This window comes from Chelmon rostratus, chromosome 15 (genome assembly GCF_017976325.1).
Source record: "Chelmon rostratus isolate fCheRos1 chromosome 15, fCheRos1.pri, whole genome shotgun sequence".
Taxonomy (NCBI): domain Eukaryota; kingdom Metazoa; phylum Chordata; class Actinopteri; order Chaetodontiformes; family Chaetodontidae; genus Chelmon; species Chelmon rostratus.
This window is the reverse complement of record NC_055672.1, coordinates 17089911-17096389: the sequence shown is the minus strand read 5'-3', so window position 1 is coordinate 17096389 and position 6479 is coordinate 17089911.

Here is a 6479-nt window from a genome sequence, read left to right as displayed (position 1 = left end):
CTTCCCCTGCAGGGTTCGGCAGATGAGTGGCAGCTCTGTCTCCTGCTCTGGCTGACCTTGGGAGAGTGCTTCAAACCCTAAGGAGGGGAGAAAGAAAAACACTGGCGGTGGTGGGGTGGGGGTCATGCTGGGTCTGCTGCTATGGAGAGGTTTCCACAAAGTCACCTTCTTGACAGTTTATTCAACTACTGTGAAACATAGCAAGGAAACCAAGTTACTGATGCAGTCTGGAGAATCATGGATAGATCATCAGAATTACATACACTCAGGGGCTCTGAGTGATCATACATCCCAGTGATAGCTTAGTCATGTCAGCATTGTCTTTAATTGAACAGGCCAGCCATGATCATCTCACCATTAATACAGAAAAAAATATCTAGTTATGACTTTTATCTGATGACTGCAAACCAGCCACCAGGATTCCTGCTGCCGCTACTCCTCCACCAGCAATTGCTTAATGAAATGCAGCATAACCTGCTGTTAGCTGTCAGCTAAGATAGAAGCTATGACCCCAGCAGCCAGGGCCACATCTTTTGAAAAAAACAAGAGAGCACCCACAGGAGCTCCTTTAACATGGATCATGCACGATATTAAAATGATAGGACGGGAAAACAGGAAGGCTTGGCTTAGTTTCCTAGGGAAACAAAACTATGTTGCCATCTGAACACAGGATGGCGTCAGAGAGTCACTTCCTTCAAGCAAGTCTATAGTGTGTGATGAGCAAAAACAGGAAATGAAACATAAGCAATTAACATTTCTGAGATGCTAAGTCATCGCTTCAACCGAAACATCAGAAGAAAAACAAAGACAGAAATACTAAAGAGTATATAATTTCCAAGCCAATTTAGACGCACAGACTAGCATCAATAAACGCAGAAACCACAAGAAATGGGATGTCTACAGTAAATCTAACAATAATCTGCTCTGACGATAAGTTGAGCCAGTATTATTACTACGCTGGATGTGTTATGGATGCTGTAACAAGTTCAAAAGGGTTAACAGCCCAGAAAGTGAAACCAGATGTATACTATTATGAATATTTATTTGGGTTACTTGGTTCAAGTGTTTAACATGGCAATATTGTATTCCACTGAATAAACAGTAATTGCACAACTGGTAAAATACGTTACATTTTTTCGTCCTCAAATACAAGAATAGATTAGAGGGAGACGGTAATATGAACACTAATCTCTTGAATCTGGCTGAAGAAAACATATGAATGAAGAATGAAGAAGTGCTGATGTAGTTTGAGTTGAAGGTATTGTATTATGTCATTTTATTTCTTTTTTATAAACACAAAATTATGTGCATTCATCATGTTGGACAGGACACTATTACTGTGTTTGTAACGGGAAAATTCAAAACCCTAATTAAACATACTAGTCTGTCAACCTAAGAAAAAAAAAAAAATCCTATGGTAACAGTACCACATTAAAGAAGCTGTGGTACTTCAACACTGAAATTCCTGTGGTAGTCACTGTATTCCTGTGATACATGTGTTGTGGTATTTCTGTGGTACTCTTAGATTTGTCTGCCTTTTTAGGACAATTTACCATAAAACATTTGCTGTTCTGTGGTACTTGTGTGTTATATGAGTCCAAGTCGGACATTGTACTTTCTTATTGTGTAGTGTAGAGCAAAATAAAACAAAGAAGCAGCAGACATGGCATATATGATATGCTTCCTGTGTACGTTTTATGACAAATAAAACCGAGTGATAATATCCTGTCAGTCATAGCTATGGGGAAAACACCTGGAGGTTTTTGTGCCAGATAATTGAGAGTGGTCTGCTGTTAAACAAATAGTTCAACATTTTGGGGAGAGATTTATCTTAAGATTGATACTACTCTCATGTCTTTGTGCTAAATATGTAGCTGGAGCCAGCAGCCAGTTAGCTTAGCACAAAGCCTGAAGGGAAAACAGTTAGCCTGGCCCTCTCCGAACTGCACAAAACCCATGTACCTGCATTTTTTAAGATGACTAATTAATACATTGCATACAAAAGCTGAAATACGAAAACAGCAATCTGTCGTTTTAAGGGGGGAGGGGGTTGTGTTGGACTATTTCTTGGCTAGGAGGAGTAACTTCCTGGTTTCCTCGCAACTGCCAGGCTGCCTCCAGTCTTTATGCTAAATTGGGCTAGCTGGCTGCTGGGTTACTGCTTATTGAGCATACAGACAAGAGAGTGGTAGCAATCTTCTTATCTAACTCTCTGCACAAGAACGGGCCCGAGCACCAGCCCATCTGCCCTCTACAACAGCTACAGCTTATTTTTGTAGCTGTTGTAGCTGCATACATAGGAGGAGCACAGCGATGCCCTTCGCCCCGTCATGTGAGGACTTGGTACGTGCCGTGGTGTGACTGCTCCGGATGAGTCTTTTTTTGCAGTTTATCACATTTGCATCATGTCGCGCAGTATTGCCTTTTTTATGGTATCACATGAACCAGTCTGAGCTAGCTAGCTGGCTAACATACAGACAGCAGTGTTAGGGGTACGACGTCCTTGTCTCCACACTTTCCAAAATGTCGAAGTGTGCCTTTAAATTGATGCCCTATACAGGTGGCCACGAGCACCTACACTGGTATACTGTCACTCAAATTTGCACATCCCTTACTTTTTTGTCATCATTTTTCTTTGGCCTCCATCCCTTTTACTAACAGCCTCTTAAGTTCCTCAATGGCCTCGGGCCAGGAACGCCATGTTCCCTGTTGTCTCAGCCCAGTCTAATCTCTCTCTGCTTGGACAGCAATTAGCATCTGTCAGCGCGCCCAAAACTGAAAATGACCCGGGAGAGCTGAGGTGATGTCTGCTCAGAAGAAGTGGAAGCAGACAAGAGAGTTGCTAATGTTGCAGCAGTGTTTTGACGACAGACGCGACTGTCGGACGGGACCTCGGCCATTACGACGCCGGGGGGGGAGCGTGTGATGACAAGGTAGTGCTGAGAAACCTGTGTGAAAAATCAAGGTCTAAGTATGTGTGTGTGTGTGTGTGTGTGTGTGTATTCTTGCAGATGAACAAAGGGCAAAGGTAATGTCGGTTGCATCATCAGTTGCCCGGTTTATGGCATCATAAATGAACTTGCCCGACATCACTTTGCCTGTTCCCTTCTGACAAAACCTTCAGCAAAGATAAATGCTGAAGCTTCCTTGCAGCTGGATGAAAGAGCTCACTTCTCACAACAACATTTTATCACCCATCTTGCATTAATTAAACCAGAGTGCTATTCATTCTGATCACATCACATAAATGTGGGAATGGCAGCTACTTCAACAGGCCCACATTCACACTATGATTCATAAGAACCGCAGCCCCAACGCACCCAGACAGGACCACCGTCCTGTGGGCATTATGTATACAGAGTGAAATCATAACAAACCTCTTCCTCACTGAATCCCACCACATGACTTCATTTTGGGTGTGGGAATTATGGCATCCCATCAAAATACACTTCTCATGACCTCAGTTTGGATAGATCTTCCTTTTCGATACCACATGTAGGGGGATGACTTCATATGTGGGGAGGAAGGCGTCTGTCAAACAAATGTGCTTTGTTTTTCTTTTTGGTTCTTCCCCGCTCCGATTCACTTTGAGCGTCACATACAGGATAGCAAAATTTAAGGCTGCTGATGCGCAGCCGACCTCTCAGGTGACCTTGTATCTCCAGATATCCAGTGGTGATTGGGAGAGTAAAGGAACGTAAGGAAAACAGTGTTTCTGTCTCCTCATTTGCCTATTGTCTATGCGTCTGCTGAAGAGTGTTTTCATTTCATTGAACAAAACATTACATCACCCCCACACCCACATAATCCAGCAATGGTTACGTGTGGACAAAACCGCCGGGGTCGGATCTGCATTGCAACACAGAAGAACTGACAAAGAGGGAGTGAGAGTGTCCATCAGACTTAATTCCTCAGTGAGTTTATCTGCTGGTTAGCCACTGTGTCTTTTGTTTGCTTTGGTTTCCACCTAGAGATAAGAGTGTCGTTATGTTCACCGCGCGCTTCCCGCTGGTGACCTGACAAGACTTTTACTTTACGTAAATGAAAAATCCGGCCTGTGCTGTACTCCCTTCTCTCCTCATGCTTGATACATAACTTTGGTCAGGATTAAATACAGTGACTCAAAAATCATCCAACTACCCAATGATTTAGGGGTAAATAATAATAGGTTAGTAATTATCACAGGCTACAAACGAGTTAAACATTCACCAGTAACAGAAAACGGGGTCAGGCTGGAAACAAAGAGATTTGACCATAATTGTTTGCTTTAGTAATTGTTCAGCCCTGTCAGTGTGGCCAGATATGGAAAGAGTCAGGAAACAAAAACAACCAATCACATTGCAGCAAAGTTTTGTACAGTGAAGCTCACCCCTGGAAACTGGGTGACTGCATTGGGTCTTTCCTGTGTTGACAAAGAAGCGGAGAATCATTTCAACCTGAGCGTGTAATTATTTCCACGCTTTACGTGTATCCCTGTCATATACCAATTCATCTCTGAAGTAGATGAATGTCATCTGTACATATGAAACATTTCGGGAAATGCAACTTTTTGTCCGCTTTACATCAGCTTCTGATTGCATTGCTTTTTTTTTGTGTCATAAACGCTGATGTCAATGTCAGCACAATATTGGAAGCATGCAGCTTTTTAAGACCAGTCCTGCAGGGAGAGGAGGGCGTGCATGATTAAAAGCCCCATTCAGTGGTCTCATGTCCTCCTTTAAACCTACAATAACTGCCAGCTGTGGCTGAAAACGACGCATGAGAGTGGTGAGAGTGAACCAGTGCCATAGCTGTTGTGGGCTTGACAGCTAAACAAGCTGAAACTCCCTGTAGGTTCATCAGTATGAGCGACCCCTCTCACATTGTCATTTGATGCATAAAAATATTGATTATTGTCACTTCAGTAAATGTATTTGAAAAGACAGATGGGGTGGGCTGGATCGTTGAAAAAGCTTTATTGGTTAGACACCTGCCATAGCTCCACCCTGGTCACACCAGAAAGCAGCACAGCAAAATTCATTTGCAAAATATTTGCCTTTAGAAGCTTCATGATACAGGGACGACTCACAGGGCGATGTGGTAAACTACGGTAGGTGCGAGCTAACATGCAAGCACAGACAATCTGCACAGCCAGCTTCTTCGGCCGTTTACGTCAGCCTGACATTTGGTTCTTAGGCCTGTAGAACATTTCACTAAAGAGCTATTGTGGGGGGGCTCAGCTTGGTACGTTTGCTAATGGATGCCCCATTAGTTCACACAGTTTACTCAAAACACGTCTCTGTACCATCAGCTCCTGCCTCATAACTGTCTGCAGCCGTTCTCCAGAGGAGGCTTTAATGGAAGTGGATGGTGCCACACGGCTTATCAGCCACTGTAGCTTCCTCTAATGTGACCCTCAGTCTGTCAGACACTGCAAAAGCAAAATCTAAGTAGGATGACATATCTTGCTCTTCTTCAGCAATATGTGCTTGTTTTTTGTCTGATACAATGTATCGTCTTACCCGGCAGGTTTTCTGTCAGAGCATTTCAGCAGGTGATGAAGCGCAGGACGAAGTCACCGGTGAAGATGCTCTGTTTCCTATAATGGGCTCTTTAATGGTGGGATAACTATCTAGCCTGCATAGCATCTCTTTTAATGGGCATTAAACTAAGTTTATGGTGCCATAGCCAACAAGGTAACAACATATTGTTGACTGATGTTGACCTTGAAAGGTGCGTAAAGTCTATCCTGCAAATCAAAAAGTAGGTGAACCAAGTTTAAGTGTGTTTACTTTTTACTGCTTCTATGCACATGTCGAACATAACAGCACCCTGGCAGCAAAGTCAACTATTCCCATTGATGCACAGCACAATTACTGTACCTCACATTTAGCTCGCTGGCCTCGGCTACTGAAAGCAGGGCCAAAAAGGCAGTCGGGCTGCCAAAGTCCTGGAGAGTTTAGCCACACTCAGCCCTCCCAAGTCAGCAAATGTTGGTTACTTGGAGCAGCGCTGGGGTGGCTGCTGTCGCCGGACTTTCCCAGCATGGCTCAGCTGTCACCAAGGGTCAGCGGGGAGAGTTAGCTCCCCGACTTGCCGGCCAAAACATCTAGCGTTCAGTTAGCCTCAGCTGCTAACAGTGCCCGCGTTGGCAAGAGTGGATGAGTTAAATATAGAACGATACTTTTAGCCTGGGCGACTCCAGTCAAAAAGAGCAAAGAGGGACAATGGAGGCCGTCGCTGAGTGAAAAGATCTGGCTCCGTGACAGGACATCACAACGCACCTCTGCCTTTCCCCTCACTGGGCAACGGCCCCTTTCAACCGCTGAGAGAGAGTAAAATAATGCCTGCCCACCTCCAACCAACCTCCTCAACCCCCCCCTCCTTTATTCTCACACACTCGTCCACTGACTTCTGGAAAGGAAAGGAGGGAAAGAGAATGAGAGGTGTGTGTTAGACTGCTATGCGGAGCAGAACTGGATAGGCTGTGGGAGTGAAAG